This window comes from Lampris incognitus, chromosome 13 (assembly GCF_029633865.1).
Source record: "Lampris incognitus isolate fLamInc1 chromosome 13, fLamInc1.hap2, whole genome shotgun sequence".
NCBI lineage: Eukaryota > Metazoa > Chordata > Actinopteri > Lampriformes > Lampridae > Lampris > Lampris incognitus.
Window position 1 is genome coordinate 53007643 of NC_079223.1, and position 14102 is coordinate 53021744.

Consider the following 14102-nt stretch of genomic DNA (forward strand, 5'->3'; position numbering starts at 1 on the left):
TTGAGAGAGTGATGGTTGGACAGTTAGAGATGTATTGTTGAGAAAGTGATGGTTGGACAGTTAGAGATGTATTGAGAGAGTGATGGTTGGACAGTTAGAGATGTATTGTTGAGAAAGTGATGGTTGGACAGTTACAGATGTGTTGGTGAGAGAGTGATGGTTGGACAGTTAGAGATGTATTGTTGAGAGAGTGATGTTTGGACAGTTAGAGATGTATTGTTGAGAAAGTGATGGTTGGACAGTTAGAGATGTATTGAGAGAGTGATGGTTGGACAGTTAGAGATGTATTGTTGAGAAAGTGATTGTTGGACAGTTACAGGTGTGTTGGTGAGAGAGTGATGGTTGGACAGTTAGAGATGTGTTGGTGAGAGAGTGATGGTTGGACAGTTAGAGATGTGTTGGTGAGAGAGTGATGGTTGGACAGTTAGAGATGTATTGTTGAGAGAGTGATGGTTGGACAGCTAGAGATGTATTGTTGAGAGAGTGATGGTTGGAAAGCCAGAGGTGATTTGTTGAGAGAGTGATGGTTGGACAGTTAGAGATGTTTTGTTGAGAGAGTGATGGTTGGACAGTTAGAGATGTATTGAGAGAGTAATGGTTGGACGGTTAGAGATGTATTGTTGAGTGAGTGATGGTTGGACAGTTAGAGATGTATTGTTGAGAGAGTGGTGGTTGCACAGTTAGAGATGTATTGTTGAGAGAGTGATGGTTGGACAGTTACAGATGTATTGTTGAGAGAGTGATGGTTGGACAGTTACAGATGTGTTGGTGAGAGAGTGATGGTTGGACAGTTAGAGATGTATTGTTGAGAGAGTGATGGTTGGACAGCTAGAGATGTATTGTTGAGAGAGTGATGGTTGGAAAGCCATAGGTGATTTGTTGAGAGAGTGATGGTTGGACAGTTAGAGATGTTTTGTTGAGAGAGTGATGGTTGGACAGTTAGAGATGTTTTGTTGAGAGAGTGATGGTTGGACGGCTAGAGATGTTTTGTTGAGAGAGTGATGGTTGGACAGTTATAGATGTATTGAGAGAGTGATGGTTGGACAGTTAGAGATGTATTGTTGAGAGAGTGATGGTTGGACAGTTAGAGATGTATTGTTGAGAGAGTGATGGTTGGACAGCTAGAGATATATTGTTGAGAGAGTGGTGGTTGCACAGTTAGAGATGTATTGTTGAGAGAGTGATAGTTGGACAGTTACAGATGTATTGTTGAGAGAGTGATGGTTGGACAGTTAGAGATGTATTTCTGTCTGGAGTAAACATTATGTGGTTAGAGAGTTACAGATGTATTGGTGAGAGAGTGATGGTTGGACAGTTAGAGATGTATTGTTGAGAGAGTGATTGTTGGACAGTTAGAGATGTATTGTTGAGAGAGTGATGGTTGGACAGTTAGAGATGTATTGAGAGAGTGATGGTTGGACAGTTAGAGATGTATTGTTGAGAAAGTGATGGTTGGACAGTTAGAGATGTATTGTTGAGAGAGTGATGGTTGGACAGTTAGATATGTATTGTTGAGAGAGTGATGGTTGGACAGGTAGAGATGTATTGTTGAGAAAGTGATGGTTGGACAGTTAGAGATGTATTGAGAGAGTGATGGTTGGACAGTTAGAGATGTATTGTTGAGAAAGTGATGGTTGGACAGTTACAGATGTGTTGGTGAGAGAGTGATGGTTGGACAGTTAGAGATGTGTTGGTGAGAGAGTGATGGTTGGACAGTTAGAGATGTATTGTTGAGAGAGTGATGGTTGGACAGCTAGAGATGTATTGTTGAGAGAGTGATGGTTGGAAAGCCAGAGGTGATTTGTTGAGAGAGTGATGGTTGGACAGTTAGAGATGTTTTGTTGAGAGAGTGATGGTTGGACAGTTAGAGATGTATTGAGAGAGTAATGGTTGGACAGTTAGAAATGTATTGTTGAGTGAGTGATGGTTGGACAGTTAGAGATGTATTGTTGAGAGAGTGGTGGTTGCACAGTTAGAGATGTATTGTTGAGAGAGTGATGGTTGGACAGTTACAGATGTATTGTTGAGAGAGTGATGGTTGGACAGTTACAGATGTGTTGGTGAGAGAGTGATGGTTGGACAGTTAGAGATGTATTGTTGAGAGAGTGATGGTTGGACAGCTAGAGATGTATTGTTGAGAGAGTGATGGTTGGAAAGCCATAGGTGATTTGTTGAGAGAGTTATGGTTGGACAGTTAGAGATATTTTGTTGAGAGAGTGATGGTTGGACAGTTAGAGATGTTTTGTTGAGAGAGTGATGGTTGGACGGCTAGAGATGTTTTGTTGAGAGAGTGATGGTTGGACAGTTAGAGATGTATTGAGAGAGTGATGGTTGGACAGTTAGAGATGTATTGTTGAGAGAGTTATGGTTGGACAGTTAGAGATGTATTGTTGAGAGAGTGATGGTTGGACAGTTAGAGATGTATTGTTGAGAGAGTGATGGTTGGACAGCTAGAGATATATTGTTGAGAGAGTGGTGGTTGCACAGTTAGAGATGTATTGTTGAGAGAGTGATGGTTGGACAGTTACAGATGTATTGTTGAGAGAGTGATGGTTGGACAGTTACAGATATGTTGGTGAGAGAGTGATGGTTGGACAGTTAGAGATGTATTTCTGTCTGGAGTAAACATTATGTGGTTAGAGAGTTACAGATGTATTGGTGAGAGAGTGATGGTTGGACAGTTAGAGATGTATTGTTGAGAGAGTGATTGTTGGACAGTTAGAGATGTATTGAGAGAGTGATGGTTGGACAGTTAGAGATGTATTGAGAGAGTGATGGTTGGACAGTTAGAGATGTATTGTTGAGAGGGTGATGGTTGGACAGCTAGAGATTATTTGTAAAGAGAGTGATGGTTGGACAGTTAGAGATGTATTGAGAGAGTGATGGTTGGACAGTTAAAGATGTGTTGTTGAGAGAGTGATGGTTGGACAGTTAGAGATGTATTGTTGAGAGAGTGATGGTTGGACAACTAGAGATGTATTGGTGAGAGAGTGATGGTTGGACAGCTAGAGATGTTTTGTTGAGACAGTGATGGTTGGACAGTTAGAGATGTATTGGTGAGAGAGTGATGGTTGGACAGTTAGAGATGTATTGTTGAGAGAGTGATGGTTGGACAGCTAGAGATGTATTGTTGAGAGAGTGATGGTTGGACAGCTAGAGATGTATTGAGAGAGTGATGGTTAGACAGTTAGAGATGTATTGTTGAGAGAGTGATGGTTGGACAGTTAGAGATGTATTGTTGAGAGAGTGATGGTTGGACGGCTAGAGATGTTTTGTTGAGAGCGTGATGGTTGGACAGCTAGAGATATATTGTTGAGAGAGTGGTGGTTGCATAGTTAGAGATGTGTTGTTGAGAGAGTGATGGTTGGACAGTTCCAGATGTGTTGGTGAGAGAGTGATGGTTGGACAGTTAGAGATGTATTTCTGTCTGGAGTAAACATTATGTGGTTAGAGAGTTACAGATGTATTGGTGAGAGAGTGATGGTTGGACAGTTAGAGATGTATTGTTGAGAGAGTGATGGCTGGACAGTTAGAGATGTATTGTTGAGAGAGTGATGGTTGGACAGTTAGAGATGTATTGAGAGAGTGATGGTTGGACAGTTAGAGATGTATTGAGAGAGTGATGGTTGGACAGTTCCAGATGTGTTGGTGAGAGAGTGATGGTTGGACAGTTAGAGATGTATTTCTGTCTGGAGTAAACATTATGTGGTTAGAGAGTTACAGATGTATTGGTGAGAGAGTGATGGTTGGACAGTTAGAGATGTATTGTTGAGAGAGTGATGGCTGGACAGTTAGAGATGTATTGTTGAGAGAGTGATGGTTGGACAGTTAGAGATGTATTGAGAGAGTGATGGTTGGACAGTTAGAGATGTATTGAGAGAGTGATGGTTGGACAGTTAGAGATGTATTGAGAGAGTGATGGTTGGACGGCTAGAGATGTTTTGTTGAGAGCGTGATGGTTGGACAGCTAGAGATATATTGTTGAGAGAGTGGTGGTTGCATAGTTAGAGATGTATTGTTGAGAGAGTGATGGTTGGACAGTTACAGATGTATTGTTGAGAGAGTGATTGTTGGACAGTTCCAGATGTGTTGGTGAGAGAGTGATGGTTGGACAGTTAGAGATGTATTTCTGTCTGGAGTAAACATTATGTGGTTAGAGAGTTACAGATGTATTGGTGAGAGAGTGATGGTTGGACAGTTAGAGATGTATTGTTGAGAGAGTGATGGCTGGACAGTTAGAGATGTATTGTTGAGAGAGTGATGGTTGGACAGTTAGAGATGTATTGAGAGAGTGATGGTTGGACAGTTAGAGATGTATTGAGAGAGTGATGGTTGGACAGTTAGAGATGTATTGAGAGAGTGATGGTTGGACAGTTAGAGATGTATTGTTGAGAAAGTGATGGTTGGACAGTTAGAGATGTATTGTTGAGAGAGTAATGGTTGGACAGTTAGAGATGTATTGTTGAGAGAGTGATGGTTGGACAGTTAGAGATGTATTGTTGAGAAAGTGATGGTTGGACAGTTAGAGATGTATTGAGAGAGTGATGGTTGGACAGTTAGAGATGTGTTGTTGAGAAAGTGATGGTTGGACAGTTACAGATGTGTTGGTGAGAGAGTGATGGTTGGACAGTTAGAGATGTCTTGGTGAGAGAGTTATGGTTGGACAGTTAGAGATGTATTGTTGAGAGAGTGATGGTTGGACAGCTAGAGATTTTTTGTTGAGAGAGTGATGGTTGGACAGTTAGAGATGTATTGGTGAGAGAGTGATGGTTGGACAGCTAGAGATGTATTGTTGAGAGAGTGATGGTTGGACAGTTAGAGATGTATTGTTGAGAGAGTGATGGTTGGACAGCTAGAGATTATTTGTAAAGAGAGTGATGGTTGGACAGTTAGAGATGTATTGAGAGAGTGATGGTTGGACAGTTAAAGATGTTTTGTTGAGACAGTGATGGTTGGACAGTTAGAGATGTATTGTTGAGACAGTGATGGTTGGACAACTAGAGATGTATTGGTGAGAGAGTGATGGTTGGACAGCTAGAGATGTTTTGATGAGAGAGTGATGGTTGGACAGTTAGAGATGTATTGGTGAGAGAGTGATGGTTGGACAGTTAGAGATGTATTGTTGAGAGAGTGATGGTTGGACAGCTAGAGATGTATTGTTGAGAGAGTGATGGTTGGACAGCTAGAGATGTATTGAGAGAGTGATGGTTGGACAGTTAGAGATGTATTGTTGAGAGAGTGATGGTTGGACAGTTATAGATTTATTGTTAAGAGTAGTGATTGTTGGACAGTTAGAGATATATTGAGAGAGTGATGACTGGACAGTTACAGATGTGTTGGTGAGAGAGGGATGGTTGGACATTTATAGAAATATTTTTGACTGGAGTAAAAATTATGTGGTTAGAGAGTTAGAAATGTATTGTTGAGAGAGTGATGGTTGGACAGTTAGAGATGTATTGTTGAGAGAGTGATGGTTGGACAGTTAGAGATGTATTGTTGAGAGAGTGATGGTTGGACAGCTAGAGATGTATTGTTGAGAAAATGATGGTTGGACAGTTAGAGATGTATTGGTGAGAGAGTGATGGTTGGACAGTTAGAGATGTATTGTTGAGAGAGTGATGGTTGGACAGTTAGAGATGTATTGTTGAGAGGGTGATGGTTGGACAGCTAGAGATTATTTGTAAAGAGAGTGATGGTTGGACAGTTAGAGATGTATTGAGAGAGTGATGGTTGGACAGTTAAAGATGTTTTGTTGAGAGAGTGATGGTTGGACAGTTAGAGATGTATTGTTGAGAGAGTGATGGTTGGACAACTAGAGATGTATTGGTGAGAGAGTGATGGTTGGACAGCTAGAGATGTTTTGTTGAGACAGTGATGGTTGGACAGTTAGAGATGTATTGGTGAGAGAGTGATGGTTGGACAGTTAGAGATGTATTGTTGAGAGAGTGATGGTTGGACAGCTATAGATGTATTGTTGAGAGAGTGATGGTTGGACAGCTAGAGATGTATTGAGAGAGTGATGGTTAGACAGTTAGAGATGTATTGTTGAGAGAGTGATGGTTGGACAGTTAGAGATGTATTGTTGAGAGAGTGATGGTTGGACAGCTAGAGATGTTTTGTTGAGAGCGTGATGGTTGGACAGCTAGAGATATATTGTTGAGAGAGTGGTGGTTGCATAGTTAGAGATGTATTGTTGAGAGAGTGATGGTTGGACAGTTACAGATGTATTGTTAAGAGAGTGATGGTTGGACAGTTCCAGATGTGTTGGTGAGAGAGTGATGGTTGGACAGTTAGAGATGTATTTCTGTCTGGAGTAAACATTATGTGGTTAGAGAGTTACAGATGTATTGGTGAGAGAGTGATGGTTGGACAGTTAGAGATGTATTGTTGAGAGAGTGATGGCTGGACAGTTAGAGATGTATTGTTGAGAGAGTGATGGTTGGACAGTTAGAGATGTATTGAGAGAGTGATGGTTGGACAGTTAGAGATGTATTGAGAGAGTGATGGTTGGACAGTTAGAGATGTATTGAGAGAGTGATGGTTGGACAGTTAGAGATGTATTGTTGAGAAAGTGATGGTTGGACAGTTAGAGATGTATTGTTGAGAGAGTAATGGTTGGACAGTTAGAGATGTATTGTTGAGAGAGTGATGGTTGGACAGTTAGAGATGTATTGTTGAGAAAGTGATGGTTGGACAGTTAGAGATGTATTGAGAGAGTGATGGTTGGACAGTTAGAGATGTATTGTTGAGAAAGTGATGGTTGGACAGTTACAGATGTGTTGGTGAGAGAGTGATGGTTGGACAGTTAGAGATGTCTTGGTGAGAGAGTTATGGTTGGACAGTTAGAGATGTATTGTTGAGAGAGTGATGGTTGGACAGCTAGAGATTTTTTGTTGAGAGAGTGATGGTTGGACAGTTAGAGATGTATTGGTGAGAGAGTGATGGTTGGACAGCTAGAGATGTATTGTTGAGAGAGTGATGGTTGGACAGTTAGAGATGTATTGTTGAGAGAGTGATGGTTGGACAGCTAGAGATTATTTGTAAAGAGAGTGATGGTTGGACAGTTAGAGATGTATTGAGAGAGTGATGGTTGGACAGTTAAAGATGTTTTGTTGAGACAGTGATGGCTGGACAGTTAGAGATGTATTGTTGAGAGAGTGATGGTTGGACAACTAGAGATGTATTGGTGAGAGGGTGATGGTTGGACAGCTAGAGATTATTTGTAAAGAGAGTGATGGTTGGACAGTTAGAGATGTATTGAGAGAGTGATGGTTGGACAGTTAAAGATGTTTTGTTGAGAGAGTGATGGTTGGACAGTTAGAGATGTATTGTTGAGAGAGTGATGGTTGGACAGTTAGAGATGTATTGTTGAGAGAGTGATGGTTGGACAGTTAGAGATGTATTGTTGAGAGGGTGATGGTTGGACAGCTAGAGATTATTTGTAAAGAGAGTGATGGTTGGACAGTTAGAGATGTATTGGTGAGAGAGTGATGGTTGGACAGTTAGAGATGTATTGTTGAGAGAGTGATGGTTGGACAGTTAGAGATGTATTGTTGAGAGGGTGATGGTTGGACAGCTAGAGATTATTTGTAAAGAGAGTGATGGTTGGACAGTTAGAGATGTATTGAGAGAGTGATGGCTGGACAGTTAAAGATGTTTTGTTGAGAGAGTGATGGTTGGACAGTTAGAGATGTATTGTTGAGAGAGTGATGGTTGGACAACTAGAGATGTATTGGTGAGAGAGTGATGGTTGGACAGCTAGAGATGTTTTGTTGAGACAGTGATGGTTGGACAGTTAGAGATGTATTGGTGAGAGAGTGATGGTTGGACAGTTAGAGATGTATTGTTGAGAGAGTGATGGTTGGACAGCTAGAGATGTATTGTTGAGAGAGTGATGGTTGGACAGCTAGAGATGTATTGAGAGAGTGATGGTTAGACAGTTAGAGATGTATTGTTGAGAGAGTGATGGTTGGACAGTTAGAGATGTATTGTTGAGAGAGTGATGGTTGGACAGCTAGAGATGTTTTGTTGAGAGCGTGATGGTTGGACAGCTAGAGATATATTGTTGAGAGAGTGGTGGTTGCATAGTTAGAGATGTATTGTTGAGAGAGTGATGGTTGGACAGTTACAGATGTATTGTTGAGAGAGTGATGGTTGGACAGTTCCAGATGTGTTGGTGAGAGAGTGATGGTTGGACAGTTAGAGATGTATTTCTGTCTGGAGTAAACATTATGTGGTTAGAGAGTTACAGATGTATTGGTGAGAGAGTGATGGTTGGACAGTTAGAGATGTATTGTTGAGAGAGTGATGGCTGGACAGTTAGAGATGTATTGTTGAGAGAGTGATGGTTGGACAGTTAGAGATGTATTGAGAGAGTGATGGTTGGACAGTTAGAGATGTATTGAGAGAGTGATGGTTGGACAGTTAGAGATGTATTGAGAGAGTGATGGTTGGACAGTTAGAGATGTATTGTTGAGAAAGTGATGGTTGGACAGTTAGAGATGTATTGTTGAGAGAGTAATGGTTGGACAGTTAGAGATGTATTGTTGAGAGAGTGATGGTTGGACAGTTAGAGATGTATTGTTGAGAAAGTGATGGTTGGACAGTTAGAGATGTATTGAGAGAGTGATGGTTGGACAGTTAGAGATGTATTGTTGAGAAAGTGATGGTTGGACAGTTACAGATGTGTTGGTGAGAGAGTGATGGTTGGACAGTTAGAGATGTCTTGGTGAGAGAGTTATGGTTGGACAGTTAGAGATGTATTGTTGAGAGAGTGATGGTTGGACAGCTAGAGATTTTTTGTTGAGAGAGTGATGGTTGGACAGTTAGAGATGTATTGGTGAGAGAGTGATGGTTGGACAGCTAGAGATGTATTGTTGAGAGAGTGATGGTTGGACAGTTAGAGATGTATTGTTGAGAGAGTGATGGTTGGACAGTTAGAGATGTATTGTTGAGAGAGTGATGGTTGGACAGCTAGAGATTATTTGTAAAGAGAGTGATGGTTGGACAGTTAGAGATGTATTGAGAGAGTGATGGTTGGACAGTTAAAGATGTTTTGTTGAGACAGTGATGGTTGGACAGTTAGAGATGTATTGTTGAGAGAGTGATGGTTGGACAACTAGAGATGTATTGGTGAGAGGGTGATGGTTGGACAGCTAGAGATTATTTGTAAAGAGAGTGATGGTTGGACAGTTAGAGATGTATTGAGAGAGTGATGGTTGGACAGTTAAAGATGTTTTGTTGAGAGAGTGATGGTTGGACAGTTAGAGATGTATTGTTGAGAGAGTGATGGTTGGACAGTTAGAGATGTATTGTTGAGAGAGTGATGGTTGGACAGTTAGAGATGTATTGTTGAGAGGGTGATGGTTGGACAGCTAGAGATTATTTGTAAAGAGAGTGATGGTTGGACAGTTAGAGATGTATTGGTGAGAGAGTGATGGTTGGACAGTTAGAGATGTATTGTTGAGAGAGTGATGGTTGGACAGTTAGAGATGTATTGTTGAGAGGGTGATGGTTGGACAGCTAGAGATTATTTGTAAAGAGAGTGATGGTTGGACAGTTAGAGATGTATTGAGAGAGTGATGGTTGGACAGTTAAAGATGTTTTGTTGAGAGAGTGATGGTTGGACAGTTAGAGATGTATTGTTGAGAGAGTGATGGTTGGACAACTAGAGATGTATTGGTGAGAGAGTGATGGTTGGACAGCTAGAGATGTTTTGTTGAGACAGTGATGGTTGGACAGTTAGAGATGTATTGGTGAGAGAGTGATGGTTGGACAGTTAGAGATGTATTGTTGAGAGAGTGATGGTTGGACAGCTAGAGATGTATTGTTGAGAGAGTGATGGTTGGACAGCTAGAGATGTATTGAGAGAGTGATGGTTAGACAGTTAGAGATGTATTGTTGAGAGAGTGATGGTTGTACAGTTAGAGATGTATTGTTGAGAGAGTGATGGTTGGACAGCTAGAGATGTTTTGTTGAGAGCGTGATGGTTGGACAGCTAGAGATATATTGTTGAGAGAGTGGTGGTTGCATAGTTAGAGATGTATTGTTGAGAGAGTGATGGTTGGACAGTTACAGATGTATTGTTGAGAGAGTGATGGTTGGACAGTTCCAGATGTGTTGGTGAGAGAGTGATGGTTGGACAGTTAGAGATGTATTTCTGTCTGGAGTAAACATTATGTGGTTAGAGAGTTACAGATGTATTGGTGAGAGAGTGATGGTTGGACAGTTAGAGATGTATTGTTGAGAGAGTGATGGCTGGACAGTTAGAGATGTATTGTTGAGAGAGTGATGGTTGGACAGTTAGAGATGTATTGAGAGAGTGATGGTTGGACAGTTAGAGATGTATTGAGAGAGTGATGGTTGGACAGTTAGAGATGTATTGAGAGAGTGATGGTTGGACAGTTAGAGATGTATTGTTGAGAAAGTGATGGTTGGACAGTTAGAGATGTATTGTTGAGAGAGTAATGGTTGGACAGTTAGAGATGTATTGTTGAGAGAGTGATGGTTGGACAGTTAGAGATGTATTGTTGAGAAAGTGATGGTTGGACAGTTAGAGATGTATTGAGAGAGTGATGGTTGGACAGTTAGAGATGTATTGTTGAGAAAGTGATGGTTGGACAGTTACAGATGTGTTGGTGAGAGAGTGATGGTTGGACAGTTAGAGATGTCTTGGTGAGAGAGTTATGGTTGGACAGTTAGAGATGTATTGTTGAGAGAGTGATGGTTGGACAGCTAGAGATTTTTTGTTGAGAGAGTGATGGTTGGACAGTTAGAGATGTATTGGTGAGAGAGTGATGGTTGGACAGCTAGAGATGTATTGTTGAGAGAGTGATGGTTGGACAGTTAGAGATGTATTGTTGAGAGAGTGATGGTTGGACAGCTAGAGATTATTTGTAAAGAGAGTGATGGTTGGACAGTTAGAGATGTATTGAGAGAGTGATGGTTGGACAGTTAGAGATGTATTGTTGAGAGAGTGATGGTTGGACAACTAGAGATGTATTGGTGAGAGAGTGATGGTTGGACAGCTAGAGATGTTTTGATGAGAGAGTGATGGTTGGACAGTTAGAGATGTATTGGTGAGAGAGTGATGGTTGGACAGTTAGAGATGTATTGTTGAGAGAGTGATGGTTGGACAGCTAGAGATGTATTGTTGAGAGAGTGATGGTTGGACAGCTAGAGATGTATTGAGAGAGTGATGGTTGGACAGTTAGAGATGTATTGTTGAGAGAGTGATGGTTGGACAGTTATAGATTTATTGTTAAGAGTAGTGATTGTTGGACAGTTAGAGATATATTGAGAGAGTGATGACTGGACAGTTACAGATGTGTTGGTGAGAGAGGGATGGTTGGACATTTATAGAAATATTTTTGACTGGAGTAAAAATTATGTGGTTAGAGAGTTAGAAATGTATTGTTGAGAGAGTGATGGTTGGACAGTTAGAGATGTATTGTTGAGAGAGTGATGGTTGGACAGTTAGAGATGTATTGTTGAGAAAATGATGGTTGGACAGTTAGAGATGTATTGGTGAGAGAGTGATGGTTGGACAGTTAGAGATGTATTGTTGAGAGAGTGATGGTTGGACAATAGAGATGTTTTGTTGAGAGAGTGATGGTTGGACAGCTAGAGATGTTTTGTTGAGGCAGTGATGGTTGGACAGTTAGAGATGTATTGGTGAGAGAGTGATGGTTGGACAGTTAGAGATGTATTGTTGAGAGAGTGATGGTTGGACAGTTAGAGATGTATTGTTGAGAGAGTGATGGTTGGACAGCTAGAGATGTTTTGTTGAGAGAGTGATGGTTGGACAGTTAGAGATGTTTTGTTGAGAGAGTGATGGTTGGACAGTTAGAGATGTATTGGTGAGAGAGTGATGGTTGGACAGTTACAGATGTATTGTTGAGAGAGTGATGGTTGGACAGTTACATATGTGTTTGTGAGACAGTGATGGTTGGACAGCTAGAGGTGTATTGTTGAGAGAGTGGTGGTTGGACAGTTAGAGATGTATTGTTGAGAGAGTGATGGTTGGTCAGTTAGAGATATATTGATGAGAGAGTGATGGTTGGACAGTTAAAGATGTTTTGTTGAGAGAGTGATGGTTGGACAGTTAGAGATGTATTGTTGAGTGAGTGATGGTTGGACAACTAGAGATGTATTCGTGAGAGAGTGATGGTTGGACAGCTAGAGATGTTTTGTTGAGAGAGTGATGGTTGGACAGTTAGAGATGTATTGGTGAGAGAGTGATGGTTGGACAGTTAGAGATGTATTGTTGAGAGAGTGTTGGTTGGACAGCTAGAGATGTATTGTTGAGAGAGTGATGGTTGGACAGCTAGAGATGTATTGAGAGAGTGATGGTTAGACAGTTAGAGATGTATTGTTGAGAGAGTGATGGTTGGACAGTTAGAGATGTATTGTTGAGAGAGTGATGGTTGGACGGCTAGAGATGTTTTGTTGAGAGAGTGATGGTTGGACAGCTAGAGATATATTGTTGAGAGAGTGGTGGTTGCATAGTTAGAGATGTATTGTTGAGAGAGTGATGGTTGGACAGTTACAGATGTATTGTTGAGAGAGTGATGGTTGGACAGTTCCAGATGTGTTGGTGAGAGAGTGATGGTTGGACAGTTAGAGGTATATTTCTGTCTGGAGTAAACATTATGTGGTCAGAGAGTTACAGATGTTTTGGTGAGAGAGTGATGGTTGGACAGTTAGAGATGTATTGTTGAGAGAGTGATGGCTGGACAGTTAGAGATGTATTGTTGAGAGAGTGATGGTTGGACAGTTAGAGATGTATTGAGAGAGTGATGGTTGGACAGTTAGAGATGTATTGAGAGAGTGATGGTTGGACAGTTAGAGATGTATTGTTGAGAAAGTGAATGTTGGACAGTTAGTGATGTATTGTTGAGAGAGTGATGGTTGGACAGTTAGAGATGTATTGTTGAGAGAGTGATGGTTGGACAGTTAGAGATGTATTGTTGAGAAAGTGATGGTTGGACAGTTAGAGATGTATTGAGAGAGTGATGGTTGGACAGTTAGAGATGTATTGTTGAGAAAGTGATGGTTGGACAGTTAGAGATGTGTTAGTGAGAGAGTGATGGTTGGACAGTTAGAGATGTATTGTTGAGAGAGTGATGGTTGGACAGCTAGAGATGTTTTGTTGAGACAGTGATGGTTGGACAGTTAGAGATGTATTGGTGAGAGAGTGATGGTTGGAGAGTTAGAGATGTATTGTTGAGAGAGTGATTGTTGGACAGTTAGAGATGTATTGAGAGAGTGACGGATGGACAGTTACAGATGTGTTGGTGAGAAAGTGATGGTTGGACAGTTAGATATATTTTGTTGAGAGAGTGATGGTTGGACAGTTAGAGATGTATTGGTGAGAGAGTGATGGTTGGACAGTTACAGATGTATTGTTGAGAGAGTGATGGTTGGACAGTTACATATGTGTTTGTGAGACAGTGATGGTTGGACAGCTAGAGGTGTATTGTTGAGAGAGTGGTGGTTGGACAGTTAGAGATGTATTGTTGAGAGAGTGATGGTTGGTCAGTTAGAGATGTATTGATGAGAGAGTGATGGTTGGACAGTTAAAGATGTTTTGTTGAGAGAGTGATGGTTGGACAGTTAGAGATGTATTGTTGAGTGAGTGATGGTTGGACAACTAGAGATGTATTGGTGAGAGAGTGATGGTTGGACAGCTAGAGATGTTTTGTTGAGAGAGAGATGGTTGGACAGTTAGAGATGTATTGTTGAGAGAGTGATGGTTGGACAGTTAGAGATGTATTGAGAGAGTGATGGTTGGACAGTTAGAGATGTATTTCTGTCTGGAGTAAACATTATGTGGTCAGAGAGTTACAGATGTATTGGTGAGAGAGTGATGGTTGGACAGTTAGAGATGTATTGTTGAGAGAGTGATGGCTGGACAGTTAGAGATGTATTGTTGAGAGAGTGATGGTTGGACAGTTAGAGATGTATTGAGAGAGTGATGGTTGGACAGTTAGAGATGTATTGAGAGAGTGATGGTTGGACAGTTAGAGATGTATTGTTGAGAAAGTGAATGTTGGACAGTTAGTGATGTATTGTTGAGAGAGTGATGGTTGGACAGTTAGAGA